The sequence below is a fragment of the Pteropus vampyrus genome, unplaced genomic scaffold (assembly GCF_000151845.1).
Source record: "Pteropus vampyrus isolate Shadow unplaced genomic scaffold, Pvam_2.0 Scaffold1, whole genome shotgun sequence".
Lineage (NCBI taxonomy): Eukaryota > Metazoa > Chordata > Mammalia > Chiroptera > Pteropodidae > Pteropus > Pteropus vampyrus.
In genome coordinates this window covers 8,903,373-8,920,713 of record NW_011888782.1, presented here as the reverse complement: position 1 = coordinate 8,920,713, position 17,341 = coordinate 8,903,373, and the positions used below count along the sequence as shown (strand labels likewise).

General features: G+C 34.3%; 1 pseudogene; it reads left to right on the top strand.

Annotated features, from left to right (window-relative positions):
- The first annotated feature begins 16,537 nt into the window (after positions 1 to 16,537).
- Positions 16,538 to 16,964, top strand: LOC105288648 (annotated as a pseudogene).
- The last annotated feature ends 377 nt before the right edge of the window (positions 16,965 to 17,341 follow it).

Here is a 17,341-nt window from a genome sequence, read left to right as displayed (position 1 = left end):
TTCCAAAAGTTTATGCCACATTCAGCATACCAATATGTTAGCTATAGTCTTAAAACATAGTTCATATTTTCATCACTTTTAAATGCATGTTCTATTTGGCTATCAATTTCATTCTCAAAGAACTGTGATTAAGGAAAGTATGTGGATAACTTTCTCTATAAATGTTAATAAATTTAAATATGGGTTTATCATTGAGATTTTAAATACACAACTAGAAATCTTAATAATAGATATCTAAAAACATCCATTCTTTTTTCATCAATATTATCTCTCCTTTAGAGCTTTTAATTTTCTGCTACAAAATCGAGATCTTAAGAATACTACCAAAGACTTTTTAATGAGAGGCAAGATTCACATATTCTCAAGGGGGCAATGTAAAGCAATTTTAGCTATTAAAAGATAATATCAAAGAGAGCACAAGTGCAGAACCTGAAAAATGGATCAATTAGGAATCTATTGTATCCTTGGAAGCAGGAGGACTTCAATTAAAAAATTGAGACCACAGCTATTAATATTACTAAATGAAGACAACAAAAGCTGTGCTAGATTTTCATTTACTATTATAATACCCAAAGGCCAATGCAGCTGACATATAAGGTTAAAATATTCATTTCCTCATGACTACATGAATTCTCCAAAAGTAGCTTTTGTCAGAAAAGAACTTCAGCCTTTAGAAGAGTTTTCTTGATCTGTTTAAACTCTGACCTCTCTCCTGCATGGTACAGAGTATTTATTGACTATTAGCTGGAGAAGAACAGAGCTCTCCTAAATATCATAATTAGGATGTGATATCAGTATATCTATATGAATATAGATGTATGTATATAAATTTATATTTTTTTAAAGAATTTATTAGCTTACAATGAGATGTTAATACTTGACATCAGAAAATTCTGTTTTCTATCAGACAATTTAGTTAATTCTATTTTCCAAGTAGATGGACAATCTGGCCACTTTTTATTGTATCAGATATCACACCAGTCCCAGACATCACCATTTCTCCCCCGGATTACTCCCATAGCATTCTAGCTGGTCTCCTTGCTTTGTCCCCTGCCCCTTTACAGTCTATTCTCAATAAAGAAGCTGGAATGATACTTTTAAAGATATATCTAGTAATGTTCCTCTCAGCTGAAACCCATGATGGCACCCCAAGTAAAAGCAAAAGTACGACCTGTAAGGCTTTACCTGATCTTGCCTCCTGCTTACCTTCTAGCTTCTTCTAAAACCTCTTTCCCAAACACTTGTTTGGCCCAGCCACACTGCTTTCTTTGCTCTTTAATAGACCAGGGGTGCTTCCGTCTTGAGGCCTTAGCACTGACTTTTCCTTCTTTCAGGGATACTACTTCCGCAAAGATTGTCATGACTACCAGTTTCACCTTTTACATTTAAATCCTTGCTCAAATGTCTACCTCCCAAATAAGATTTTCCTTTATCACCCTATTTAAAACTGTCTGTGCCCCCACAGAACCTTAAGTTCTGTCTCCTGCACTACATTTTTTTTTTGTTTTAATTTGCCAGAGCAAATAATAGGTACTTAATTCATATTTGTTAACTGAGTGAAAGAAATGTATTAATTTATCTCAGTGACACTTGAAATCAATACAGGAGAAGGCTAGCTAGGATGAGATTTACTTTATAGTTATAGGCTAAATATTTCTTTCTATAAATTTAACTTATACATAGAGAAACTCCTTTATTTTGCTTCATTAGCATCATTTAGACCAAATGCATTTATAAATAGTGGATGCTTTGTTGTGCATCTTAGTTTAGATCATCCATACCCAGTATTTGTCCTGTGTAAGTAAATTTATTGAATTCACTGGGATAAGTGTGAAGTAACTGATAAAAAGTATATTTCCACAACTTGTAGTTGGTTCTAATTATTTATCTGTCCTGGGTCAGGGTGTGAACATTTAAGTACACTTGAGTGATATGTTCTTTCAATTCAGATTAGATATAAAAATGCTTATTATCATGAAGCTTCAACAGCTATAGCTTTTGCATAGAAATACTGACTGCAGTAGTTCCAAAAGAAAGAAAAATAGATTATATATAAACGGTAACACTAACATGTCTCTTTTAGCTTACACATCCATGGTTTAATTGAACTGAACATCAGTATCAGAAACACAGCTAATGCTTTGTTTGAATAATATCTATTTGAATTGATTTCTGTTGTTTGAAAGGAATTATTTCTTAAATGCTCTTTGATGGGTCATGAAGCCAATAACTATATTTCCTTAAAACAATTTTAGGTTTAATGATATTTCCTTTGTGTAAAATAATTTTTTAAACAGAACATTGTTTACTAATACAGAAAACTGATAATTATCTAACCTGAACGTTAGAAACACTTCCCAATTTGAAGATACTTACTGACATTGAAGGTCAGTAAATTCTTAAAATTTGTCTTACCAGTATTATTAATACACCTGTTTATACTTCACTGCTCACATTTGGGAAGGAGGATTGGAGGATCTGAGAGCCATTGCCAAGATGATCCTGAAGCCTATTTTGGAATTGCTTCATTTTTTCTTCATTACAAAATGTAATGGTGATTGCAATATGCAGTCTTACACAATAAAAAAGTTATACACACAAGCAATTTAAAAAAAAAACACACACAAAACACCCAAGTGTAGTGGCATCTAATTCAGCTATAGAAATGCAACTGTGTATGAACAAATACAATTTTACTCTATCATTATCATTATTGTTACTAGAGCATCTGGATGTCATTACTGATGTGATTGGAACACTCCTGGCTGATATTTTTAGGGTCACCTTATCAGTAACACTTTGATGCCTTGCACTTCTTGTTCCCATTTGTTCGAACAGTAGAGATTCTTGTATTATTGATGTTTTCTCTTGTTTCAACAATTATTTATTTAGCACACACTCAATTTAGGTATCACTTAATATCCTTACATGTTTAACTCAAGTGCCCTCTAGGCAGTAGTTTCTTGGTCATAAGTAAGGTCACTTCTAAATCAGTGCTGGTCAATAGAATTTTTTATGATGATGGGATTGTTCTATAGCTGTATTGTCCCATATGGTATCAACTACTAGCCACATGTGGTTATTGAGTATTTGATATGTAGCTAGCATGACTAAGGAAATGAACTTTACATTTTATTTAAATTTAAATAGCCATATATAGGGAGTAGCTACCACATTGGACCTCTCAGTCCAGGATATTATTATTTCTTCAAGCTTAATAGATCACACAGGGAATTTGGACAAGAATGGCTGTGTTCTCTCTCCTTCAACTCTTGACCTCCATGGAATTTGGGCCTTTATCTCTTCCCTTTTAAGCTTCTCTGTAGCACTAATCATTGTAATAATTAAGGACTATTGTTTGCCCTGTTGTCAGTCAGCTCCTGAATCCCCAGGACTGATAAGTCCCTTTGACCTCTGGGGTGACCTTGTAGAATCTGGAGTCCAACCATTCCCCAGCCCCCACCATGACTTTGTGTTTTTACTACCTCCTTTCCCCCAAAGCTGAGGGTTGTTTCTGGTCCATCTGGAGTGCTCAGTCTCCTACCACTAAAGCAGATTCTGTGGACAATTTTTAAAGGTATCTGCCATTCTACCACTATGTCCATAAAACCAATGAGGAAACCAGTTGTATAAGTTGCATGCCGGGTTTCATTTATAAAAGGTTATTACAAAATTTATTGAAAAGATTCAGAGTGTTGTCTGCAGCTTGCAGCCTTCCATGATAATTCCTGCATGCTGGACCTTATTCTCTTGTTATACCTCTCACATGAGTATATAGGCATCTTCACCTACGCTGGAGTAGGGTTTGGATGGAAGGTCTGTCTTGACACCAAATTTAAAAACTTCTAGTTCATTTCCCTTTTCCCTACATTTTGGACAACAGATGTTTGTAGGAATAAGGCATACATACATGGGTTTTGTGAGGGAGTAACTCATTAGATTTTTATGGTCTTGTGGACCTTAATTGTCCAGATAAACTTGAACTGCCATGTCAGAACTTTTCCAGAGAGAATCTGTCTGTGAAGCTTAAGTGTTTTCCCCTTGTTCTAGGCAATAGAAAAACAAATGACAAAAAAATAAATAATTAAAAAAATATTTTCTTGTGTCAGCTTCCACGAGAGGGTAGTCCCCCAGCACTGCTGCCTGTGCTCTTCTTTTTACCATAGTTCTCTCCTTTCCAAGGGCAGACAGGCAGTTTGGTAGAGGATGCTAGTTTGAGGCCTGGTTATACATTCCCTTGCATTGGGCTTGGAATCATTTCCCTCTGAAACCCAACAGACTCCAGTCTATTCTGTCAGATTTCTTTCTTACCCACAGGGATTTTCTTCTCTTTGTTCCTCTTAGTGGCTGCCTTTGGTAATTAAACCTCCCAAAGCCCCAATTAATCTGCTTACATATTTCTGAATTTAAATTTCGGACAGAGTTCAAGATCTTTCCCATAGGACTTGGCGGGCCCCATGTAAATCATTCTGTACAAATGGGGGTTTAAGTATCCCTGAATTGGTACAGAGCCCTGTCTACCTAATGGATCCATAGACCTCTGACTGAAATGTAGTTAACTCTGCATAGTAAATGAGAGGCTCATCTGAGTGTCACATTTGACTGAGCCAAGGTACTCTACCCTAAATTTTTTTTACATAAGAAATGGAAGTTACACTAAAAATTTTAAAATAAACCAGAAAAGACCATATGTCACTGTGATAACATAAATATTTTATGAAGAAAAAATATGATGAGTCTGGATCATATGACTGGACACCTAATATATGTGCACTCTTTCGAAGAGGCAGGAGAGTGAAAGGTAAAACATGTGTACTTATAAGATGCTTTTACATACCTTGACTTACTTAATTCTAATGAAAACTCAGGTACACAGGAATTAGGAGACTGGAATCCAGAGAGGTCAAGTAATTTGCTCAGCAAAATTATGTTGAAAGTTTGCCTAATGCAAATGTTCAAAAATCATTCAAAAGAAAGAAGCAATGTTAGATTTGGGGGCCCTTATTAACTTTTTATCCTGAACATAAACTTCCTTTTTTTTTTTTTTTTTTTTTACTGTACTGTTCTTTAATGCGTTCTTTCATTTGTTTCTAAGACCCCTCAGGAAAGTTCTAATTTAGCTCAAAGTTTATTTTTCTTATAATGAAGTATTTTTCTCATTTTTTTTAAATTGAAAATTTAAAATATAAGCAACTAAAGGAGGGAACCCAATTCAATAGTGTAACCACTAAAAAACCACAACATGACAGTCCCTATACCTATGGCCTCAGAATGTAATTGTCACATCTGTCATTGGGAGATGCTGGTCTGACAGGCCTGCAAGAGGTAAATTTAATTCTCTTGAATTGTCTTTGTTCATTTCCTTCTACATTAACACACAGAGAATATGAGCTTGTGATAGAGGCAGAGTTTTGCTTTATCATTCTCATCTCAATTTTTACCCCTACACTTTTGGAAACAGATTCTTTCCCCCCTTTTGCTCATTTATAAACACGCTGGCTGATGTGAGCTATGCTGATTTGTTTTCTCAATCCCTAAGGTGTATGTAATGGAGAGGAGAAAAGAGGTAATAAAGAGTGTCCTTAAAACTGGCAGAAAAGTCCTCTCCCTCCTCCCTCTATCTGCATCATCCTGTTCAGCTGGGTACCACCAAATGTATACTTACCTTGGGAAAGTTGCTGCTATAGTAGAAGAAATATGTATAGTAGAGACAGGTGGTCTCTCTCGCCATAAAATGAGAGTTGGAAAATAATGACATTCCATTAGTCTATGACTAAACTATGTGTGGGTGTGTAGGCTCATGTGGAGTATAAAATCACAAAAAAAATATTAATGGGAGAAAGGCAAGGTAGGATATTGGAAATAGCGTTGGGATAGGTGCCAGCTTTGCCTCTGATTAGTAATGTGACCTTACAAAACTCTCTTTATTTTTCCAAGTCACCATTTTTACATTGTCAGATAAAGTAAAATATGCTGAGTCTGGTTGACTCACAGGACCTGAATGTAGAGCAAGTGTGAAAGTACCTTAAAAACTTTAAGATGCTGTAGAAAAACATTAAGCCAATTACAGTCACATTTGGGGTATCTCATCTGAAGAACAAAGAGAGATTGAGTGTGTAACATTCTTTGTTTTAAAACAATCTTCTAATTTGAAGGAACGTAAATTTAATAAGATAGGTTATTCCAGGGAATAAGTTACAACTTGAGAATTAATTGGGCATTTTGGAAGCAGCATAAATTGGAACAGTTATTTTCTAGATGAGATTCTGTTGTCCTTTGCCTGATGCAGCTTATGAATTGGTCAGCTTACCATCAAGTCATAATTTATGGATGAGAAAATCTGGTACAATAATTCAAACTCATAGTCAATTAGTCAGCCAAATGAATGTATTGCTTATTAGGTTTGAAAGACTGGATTAGGCAGTAATGAGGCACAAAAGGATGGAATTTACATCTAATGAAACAGACATTCTCTAAGGAAAAGGCTTAAATCATTTAAAAGATACAGAGGGGGTAAAATCAACTAATTTAATGTTAAAGATATAAAGAAACAAAATAAAAATCAAGATGAGCTAAGGCTTGTCCAAAAAAACTTTTGAAGGGTAGCTTTTAAAAAACCTGTACTATTACCATGAAGAAAGTTTACTTCTACATGAGAAATTTTTATAATTTATGTGATTTTGGACATCCATCCATTTTCAAATTTATAATTATTGAAATATCTAAGTCCTAACTAAATTATGAATTCCTTAGTGATTTTTTTTGCTTAATTTTTCATTCCTTCCATTTTAAGAGGATGCGGATGGTTAACTTTTAAGTTGTATAATATCCTTCCAGAATGAAATCTGAAAGTACGATATGTATCATAAGGAGTGAGGTAGAAAATACAACATTCCCTGAATAAAGGTACTTCCTGGAATTAAGCTGTTTACTTTTAGCTCTAGTATACTATTGTAAGTCAAAGTATACATACTGCCCAGGCACGTTACCTAAACTAAAATATTGTTTCATAGGAAATACCAAAGGCAGTGAAATAGTCTGTTTTACAGGCTTTGGGGAGTGTTCACTGCATGTCTAGAGCACACAGCACTGAGCATTAAGACAGTAGCTATGGGATTTGGCTCCATGGTCCATGGTGGTTAATTCTCTTGGTGTCTTGTGTCTGATGTTAGCTGAGACCAAGTGTAAAGGCTCACTCTCCCTGAGTTCCTCTACTTTGTAGGAGCACACACGGTTACATTAATGTTGACATTTTTGAAACGTTCTGAGTTTTGCCATATTTTATATGTGTGTTCTAAATGGTGTTATAGAAATCTAAAATGATATACCTAGATTTCTGACCCTCAGAAGCTAGATATTAAATGTTGTTTTTAGTCACTGAGTTTTGGGATAATTTGTTATGCAACAATAGGTAACTAATACAGATATCAAAGAGCATGTTAGAATACCTCAGTCTTATAATACTGATAAAATTCAGGATGAATACTTGATTACTATTTTAGTTGACTCTCATCAATTATCCCAAGTATATAAGGAGCGTGCTACACTCCTTGATGTTTTTTCAATATCCAAATTGGGTACAACTTGAAGAGAATAGTTTTATTTAACAATTTCCGAATATGCTTCATAGAGTATGGCTAAGGCAGTATGACAAATGCTTTCTTGAAAAACATTGATTTTTTCTGTCATTTTTGAACAGATAACATATCGGTTTTATAAATAGCCTTAATTCTTCACATAGTGTGCCGCTTGCTTCTGCATATTACATATTTTATTTTCCCCAACCGTACTATCAAGCACTATTATCATGCTTAGAAAATGAGGTCCAAAGACTTAAGTGTCTTATCAAACTCTGACAGCTAATGAGTTAGCAGAGTAAGGATCTGAACCCAGATATGACTTGTTCTAAAGCCTATTAAACTATTCGTGTTGCTCAAGGACATTATCTTTTTGTGGCCTTCAGAAAGCCCACCTTAGCAAAACCTTCAAAGCTGTGGCATTCAAGATGGAGAGAATTCTTGGGACATGCGCTAGTAAATTTCCCTGTGTAACTAAAACAAGAGTGCCTTCTTTGATTAGAGGCTCTAAGTATCCCTCATTTTTATTCCTTCAAGCATCACATATACTATTAGAATTCAAGTAAATAAGTGCAAAGGTTGGATCCAGAAGGAATCATACTGGATTCCTTGCCTAACTAAGTCCTCACTTCTGAGAGTAATTTTAAAAACCTATTGACACTTTCCTTCATTTAGGCTATTTTAATGGTAAAATACTTTGTGCTCTATTTTTTTTCTTGATGTGAACAATTCTTTTCCCCCTCCATTTGTGATCCCCTTTGCTGTGATGAGTTAAATCTTCCCTGTGAAAAAGTTTTGCTTCCTGTTCTCATGACAACACCTAGCTATAGCATCATCTTGATCATGGACACATTCAAGAATACATGTTATGTCCAATCACTTTGGTAAAGGCCTTTTTTTTTTTTTTCTTTTTTTTTTGAGAAAATATAGCTGTGCTAAACACGGCATGACCAATATACATGTTACACATTGGATCTTTTATACTCTAGATCTTACACTTTCAGAGTTTATAAACTTCCTAAGATTGCTGTGTAAATGATTATGTCATATAAGGTGAAAAAAACTGCGTTTTCTAATAATTTTTAATTAGCTGTGAAAGATTTAGTACCTGAAATTATCCCTTCCTTCTGCAGAATATATATTTTTGTCCTTTGGAAACTATAAGGAAGGAATTGGGCTGGTGTATTCAGTAGATACTATAGAAGGCACATTTCCAATATTGTGATCTTCACTTTCTTTAAGTACAAGTCACTATCTTTTGCTAGCTTGTTTATTGCAAGAGTTTGCATAAGCTACTTTAAAAATTTGTCTGGCATATATAAAGATACAATCTTACTGCCTGATGCTTTTTATGAAACATTATAAATGTATCCATTTCAGTCAAGATGCTTCACTGCAGTGCTGCATTATAAATTTCACATTCAGGATGAGCCTGCAGCTTATCATTTATGAACCCCCTAAATTTCAGGGTTTATACAGATGGTATGATTAAGTACTGGTAGGTTAAGGTGAGAATTATGGTCACAGAACCCTAATATTAGTCATAAGGATATCTATATATTGAAACAGCAGAAAATTAGGAATGAACTCACATAGCCAGAAAGTTTGAATCTACCCTCTTCCCCATTCCTTGATATTTTTTAAAGCTAAAGGCTCTTTCTTACAAAATGAACTTTCTATTCTTATACCTTTTCTTACAGATAAGCACTTTAGAATATCTGCTATTAAAGTAACTACTCACTGATGGTTTCATGGGACAGACAATGGTTCTAAAAACTAAGAGGACTCTATGTATAATTCCAGCGAGGAGTTAAAATATTTCTAAGTAAGCTTGTTGTAAATATTTTTATTTTGGTCTAAAATTTTTTTAAAAGACTTAGTTTTTAAGGAGTTGCATCAGAAATATCAATATGAATTTATCACCTTTAAAAATATTTTCTAGCTGCATTACCAAATGGGCTATAAGAGGTGTCACTTTTTAAAAAACTACCATTAATCATGTGGAAAAACCTATTTGCATTCAGATGTTGGTTCCTAATACTGTCCTACCCAAAAGGAACCAGAGTTCCTTGTGACAGGAATTTCAGAATGATCCAGAACCTTCTTGTTGTTTCTAGAGAGAAACAATATTTTTAAAAAATAAAATAAAGGTGGAAAGGGATATTGTTTAAAAAATGAAGCAGCTTGTTAAAAGTTGGTCCACTGGTGTGGAACTTACATTTTGAGCATTATAAAGAAAATGATGATTCCTCAAAGCAATGAGCAAATAATATGAAGTATTTTAAAGGGAGGGCAAAAAAATTTCCGGTGAGTTATTGTGAACAAAGTTTATATTAAGCAACTTGAACTGTGTGCATACTACATTCAGACATTATTAAATATCTGAACTTAAAATCTCTTTGCAATTTTACATAGATTTTTTTATTGCATCTTGTTATTTAAAAAAGAAAAAAAAAACGAATATAAAGGACCATTCAGAGATAGGATAAGCTCCAATACCCATGTCACCAAGGACCCCTGCCTTTTTCATGTCATTTGGTCATGCACAGTGTTAGCTTCCCTACAAGGCTGGTTGTCAATGATCATAAGTCATCATAAGATGGCTCCCAGAAGTTAACTGAAGAATTTTGCAGCCATTTCTTCTCTTCAATCTGCTGGGGACAACTTTAGCCTCATGCTTGCCTCTAAGTGGCTAACAAGAGCCTTCAGGTGTCCATCTGCCTTTGCTGTAATTGACTTATTTTCATTAGGAAACACCCTTGAATTTGAAGATGGGGTCAGACTCCTCTGGTTACCTGGAATGAATTCCTGAATGAAATCAAATTCGATTAGAAATGAGGGTGGGTATAAGGGATAGTTGATAGGCAATTAACTGTGGCCACTACCAGTTAAAAAATGTAATCCAGATTTGGAGTACAAAAGGCTTGGGAAGTCAAAATAAGTAACATTAAATTGTGATAGAGGCTAAAGAATAAAGAAACATTTATCATTGAAGGCACAGTAATAATTATGTAAAATGAAACCTAAGAACATCCAGGAGATGTATGATATGTGATTTGGAGAAAAAAACATGGACTTGAAAAACCCCAATGATATTAGCCCTTATATGCCACTTACACTCAATTAATCCTAGAAAGTACCCAGGTTTCTGTGTCCTAGTTACAGCTCTGCAATTTATAGCCCAAATTTATAATTGTTTCCTAGTCTTAAATTTTTGCTGATAAGAGTTGGTTGAAATTGGTACTGTTAATTCCACTCTCTATGAGTATTCAATAATTTTAAAATCCCAGTGGAAGTATGAAAGTAAGGATAAAGATGAATAAATAAGCCAAACTAATTCAGTTCAATTATTACATTAATAATATTTGTGAACATGTTATAATCTGTGCACTTTTTTTATGTTTAAGGTATTTTTGATCCTTAGAAAAACCATGATTTAAATTGTAGGTGTTTTAACTGCTTAGGAAAATTATGATTAATGTTTCAATTATTTAATGGCATTTAATCATCTAAATATAATGGTTATACATGTATAGGGAACTTAAAACTGTCAGATTTATAAACTAATCAAAGACAAAGGGAAAATGAGTATTTTTAATTTTAATTAACCCAAATTACCAAATTTATAAATAAAATAGCAAGATTTGTTAAGTTGAGCTTAGGGGCTTTAAGAAAAAAATCATATTTATAATTTTAATAGAAATTAAGCATACTGATTATAAAGATTACTATTTTTCACACACAAATTTCCCCTTCAGACAGTACCTAAGATCAGTTTTGGTATGCTATAAGCAAGAATATAATTAGGGCAAGGTGAAGATTGTATGCTTCCCCCAGCTGGTATATGTAATACCATCTATATAACTTAGGACTTTGGTTTTATAACCTGAGGTAGTAAGGATTCTGATTATGACTCCTGGTGGTGTAAATTATGGAAATCAAAGGGCAGGAAAAGGCCCCCGAGTAAGATAAATATCTGAAACATTACTTGTTCACTCTTTATTATTATGTGGTGATAAGGTCAGAAAGAAGGAATTGGGAGGGGCTGGAGACTATTTTGTAGAATGGAGCTTGTAAAATCTTTAGTGTTCTTTTATTTTGCCTTGGACCAAGCAGAGTTGTGTTTGAGTTAATAGTGGTGATAGATAATGTATGGTTGAGAAACAAATCAGATGTCCATGAGTCACCTGGCCTCTCCTTCCATTAAATTGCCTCTGCATCCTAAAGGGTTCTAAGTTTGATTAATGAATATAAGAGGCTAGACTGGTGAGTTCTAATACCAGTTTTTAATGACTTGGCTCTTTACTATAAGCATTTATGTTCATAGCAGATTATGGGTTTTCTCTATGGCATTTAAAACTTACTTGTAGTAGATGCTGTTGGTGAAGAGATTATCCAGAATTTCACAAGTCAGTGGCACTCTAGTGGCATCTGTGGTTAATGGATCTTTGAAAACACAAGTCATCTGAGCAATTAGTTCACTTGCCAGAGATGCCACAAGTTTGATTTGGAATTCTACAAGTCTATCAAATATCTTGTTTCTAAGAGAAGAATAGATGGCAAATATATTATGATGTTGATATGATGGACAGATGTTTGAAGGTTCTGCTCTAATAAAGGGTCATCCTCTAAGCAACTCATGTGAACTTAGAGTGGATCAAAGACTTTGAAGTAGTACTTACAGTGATCCTATTATGAGGTTGGGAAGGCTTTATACCAGCCCACCTCCTTTTACTTTTAATAAGATCATTCCTCATTTGCTGTAGATGTGGATCATACTGCTAACCAGATTAACAGGTGTTGTTCAAGCTTTCATCAAACAGTGCTTTTTTTTTTTCTGTAACAACACCCTAGAATTAATTCTTTCCCCTATGCCCTCCACCAACCATGATAATAGCAATTTTCCTTAATGAAAGAAAAAAAGAAATTATCCATAGGAATGCCAAAATTCAGAAAGGTTCAGTATGCGTTACTCTGATACTTGCATAAATCTGCCAGTGAGAAGAATCAGGATGCTGAAAAGAAGTTATAGTGGAATTTGAGGAGTAGATTAGTTAGAGCAGTACTTCTCTACCTTGAACGTGTGTACACATCATCTGAGGAATTCTCTTAATATGCAGAAAATGATTCAATGGGTCTGGAAATCTGAATTTCTAACAAGCTCCCAGGTGATGCTAATATATAATGTCCAAAGAGTATGGTGAATTAGACTTGGCTGAGGCCAGAAAAGACATGATTAGATATTTGATGAGTGGGTCATTGTAGGAGGAGACTCCAGATATTAACCTCAAATGGACAAAAGTAGAGTAACAGCTGGTTCAGAACATAGAATCTGGTCCCCTAACCAAGTGGGTAGGTGTGGGCTAGACAAGACACTGGGAATCACCGATGGACTCTAAGCCAGAAGAAAACAAGATAAATTTGGTTAAAACACCATATTTTAGACCTATTTATGAGGATGGAGTGTGAGCCTAATATCATCCTTTTGATGACATTATTGTTTGATGATATATAATAAAGCACAAGTCTAACTTTGCTTAAATGTCTCTAAACCCCTTGTCCAAATTCAAGAATTTAAGACGTAGTTTGTGAGTCATTCCTGATAAATGCAGAGAATATTTCTTTATTATTTATTTATATATTTTTTATTATATATATATATCCATCCATCCATCCATCTGTCCATCCACCATCCATCATGAATTTCGTGCATTCTAACCATTTCTTTGTTTCGAATGATCTTTCTTTCACTTTTTCAATAGCAGTCTTCTTTATTATTTAGTTCTCACATTAAATGCTATATTTCCTAATAAGTTTTTCCTCATCCCCTATCTATAGGTTTCTCTGTTGTTGCTTCTCATAGTGTCCTGTTAGTCTCCTCAATTATTTGCTCATTTCTGTGTCCCATATTATTCAATCAGTATTTATTGTACTTATACCAGATGACAAGACTATCCTTCGTGCTAGATATACAGCATTGAACCAAACAGAAAAATGTTTGTTTTCAATTCTAATAATTTTTTCATGGATTTAAAGTTTATAATAATTTATTTTGATTGTTTAATTGTTAACATATTAGATTGTAAATTCCTTGAGTCTAAATATCACAAATGTCCTATTCATCTGCAACATCTGTTGAATGATTCGATGAAAGTGAACAATAGGGCTAAAATTTTTTCTATAAAAAATAAACAACTACACAAAGAAAAATTAGAATAAAGTCTTAAGTAGGAGATTTGTGATGGCATAGAAACAAGATTTCATATTCAAGGCTAATTGATGGTTAGTGGAAACCTTATTTGAGCAGAACCCTGAAAAATAAGAGAATATAATATGTAAAGAGGAAGAAGAAAATAATGCTCTAGATATAGGGAACAACATGTTGAAAAGCATGGAACAAAAAGAAAGTATGGTGATTTTGTGATCCCCCTGCCAGGAAAAAAAAATCAATATGGCTGGTGCATAGAGTCCAAGGAATGGAATAGCAAGAAATAAGCCTGGAAGTTAGAGAGAAGACACTGTATGAAAACTGTATGAATAAGCAAAACCTTGTAAAACACTGAGAAATTTAGACTTTATCCTAAGGTCAATAGAGAGTGACTGAAGACTTGTAAATGAGGACACTATAAGTTCAGAAACATAATATACAAGATCAGTGGATGCACCGTGAACAATAAATTGGACAGAAGCAAAACTATAGACTAGATTGAAGACTATTACAGTAATCTGGGCTAAATCTACTAAAATCTATCAGAGTTTAGAAATGTTATGATATAATGAGCTTAGAAATGTTATGATATAAAAGCAATCACAAAAAGTAAGTGTATTTCTGTATACTAGCAATGAACAATTCAAAAACGAAATTAAGAAAACAATTCCACTCACAGCAGTATCAAAAAAGATAAAATATTTAGGAATAACATTTAATCAAGTTATAAAATTAATATTAAAATTATAAAATATTGTTAAGAGAAATGGAAGGACTAAATGGAAAGACATCACATATTTGTGTATTGGAAGACATCACATATTTATGCATTTAATATTGTTAAAATGATTTCAGGTAGAAGCATGACAAAAATATGTATTTTAGAATATGAAATTGACACTGTTGTGGATGTAAGAATAATGTCTACTCTAGGAAGCTAAAGAAGCCTACTCTAAAAGGTCCAGAGTTACCCAAGATTATTAAAAAAAAAAAAACATGAATGTGTATTTGTATGAGAATTCGCTAATTATGAAATCATGGCAGCTAATTCAAATTAAAATCACACACTCCTCCATTTGGTGGGACCCAATTTCTGTCTTTCCTAATTTGACTTCTGGAAGGATAGAACCTGTACCTTCCACCTTGCAGCCCCTAGAAGCATAGTTGAAGTCATCGCTAACGTTCTTGTTGCAATGGGGATTTCACATTGCCTGACTGCTTTTAACCCTCTTTATGGATGGAGTTAAATGTTACCCTCTATGCTCTTCCCTCTCCTTTTTCTACCTCCCAGCAGTCCACATGTTTGCCTCCTTCACAAGGATCCCTTCACTGCAGAAATGTTTGTCTTTTTTTGAATTGTCACACCCTGTTTCTTTTGCTGCAGGGTCTGATGCTCATGACTCTACTGCTTCTAATTTTCCTGCCATCCTAACTCATTCTCTCTGAGTCTTCTGATTTTTTTACTATCACCTTTGCTACTTCTAGCACTTCCACTTCTTCTGTCTCTCCAACTTTTCTCATCGTTTTTCTCTTCTAAATCTCCCAAGTTTCCATATTGACTACCTCATGATAGTAGTGGCAGTGGCAATGGTTCTGAAATTTCCATAATTTCTAGTTGGTGAACTAATTACTCATGATATATAATGGGATAATCTTCATGTTTTGGCAATCCATTTTTGTTTTGCAAGGAGCATGGTGATTAAGAGTACACTCTGTAGTCACATGGCTTGAATTCAAATTCTGTATCTGCCACTTTCTAATTAACTTGTACATGTTTTTATTTAAATCCCCAAAGACTCCATTTTATGTTAGTAATAATTACCTGATAGGATTATAATGAGAACAAAAGATTAATCTACATATAGTATGTATTGAAGTGCCTGGAATTGGATAATGTTTCAATAAATGTCAGTTTGTTTTCTTCATCATCAGATGTTTTCTTATTTTCTCCCAATTATTACAGTAAGTTTTCCTTTTGCATTTTCTACTTTTTAGATTTAGAAACATTGCAGAAGTTTCTAGGTACTAGACAATTTTTAAGGATAAATATGATTTTCCTGCTTTATGTATTTTTTTCCTTATGGAAAGAATGTTAATGGGATTACTTTTATTTTATATAATATCTGGATGTATTTAATAGTAAGCTATGTTATAAACAGGTTTCTAAGTAAAACTCTAAGTAGAATCCATAATTCCTGAACTGTAGCCACAAATACAAATCTGTTGGGGCAAGGCGTAATATAGAAGATAGAAATAGACTGGGAGTAAAAAAACAGTTTTTATTTTAGAACTACTATTGTATAGCTGCTGCCCTTGGTGTAGTTCAACTTAACCTAGATAGGTCTAAGTTGAAATTAGACCAAATATATGCTTTTTGTTAAGGAGTACTCATATTCTAGGACTTTGGTGTGCTGTGAGAGCAAGAGCTTAAACAAATCCATAGTATTAATATAAACACACCTTCTAGAGAAGATTTTTTACTCAAAGATTTGGGAAAGACACAATAACTGATTACTAATAGTAAGATTAGCTCAGTCAAGCCTGGAGATGCTTCTGGAAGTAACATTACGACTGCTACCCAAGGAGAACCTCAAATTTAGTTCAAACTTGTACAGGTTGGTGATGATGAGACTGGAAAAACTACATTTGTGAAACATCTGACTGGTGAATTTGAGAAGTATGTAGCTACCTTGGGTGTTGAGATCCATCCCCTAATGTTCCACACCAACAGAGGACCTAGTAAGTTTAATGGATGGGATACAGCTGGTCAGGAGAGATTTGGTGGACTGAGAGATGGCTATTACATCCAAGCCCAGTTTACCATTATAATGCTTACAAGGATGTGCCCAAATGGCATAGAGATCTGGTACAAGTATGTGGAAACATCCCGATTGTCTTGTGTGTTAACAAAGTGAATATCAAGGAGAGAAAAGTTAAGGCAAAATCAATTGTCTTCCACTGAGAGAAGAATCTTCAGTACTATGACATTTCTGCCAAAATAAGTACAACTTTGAAAAGCCCTGCCTCTGGCTCGCTTGAACACTAACTTGGAATTTGTCACTGTACCTGCTCTTGCCCCACCAGAGGTTGTCATTGACCCAGCTTTGGCAACATAATATGAGCATGATCTAGAGGTTGCTCAGACAGCTGCTCTCTGGTATGAGAATGATGACCTGTGAGAAAGTGGAGCTGGACTCAGCATCAGAAGGCTAGTTTCATTGGCAACTGTCCTGTGATGTCAGTGGTACAGCGTATTTGCCACTTGATTATGGAGCTAAGCAGGACATGTGCTTAATCTTTGGGATGCTGAAGGAGATAAACAGGCTTTGGAGTGAATGTGGCAGTTAAAAAAATACCTTTATTTTTTGGACCTTCATATTTAGCTGTTTTGGAACACTGTTTCCTTACCGAGTTTCAAATATAAGTCTGCTGTAGTGATAGCGCAATATTCAGTGGTGAAATCTTGTTTGTTACTGTCATTCCTATTCCTTTTAGTTTGGAATCAGAATAAAGTTGTATTTCAAATATCTAAAAATAGTAAGATTAGTATATTATT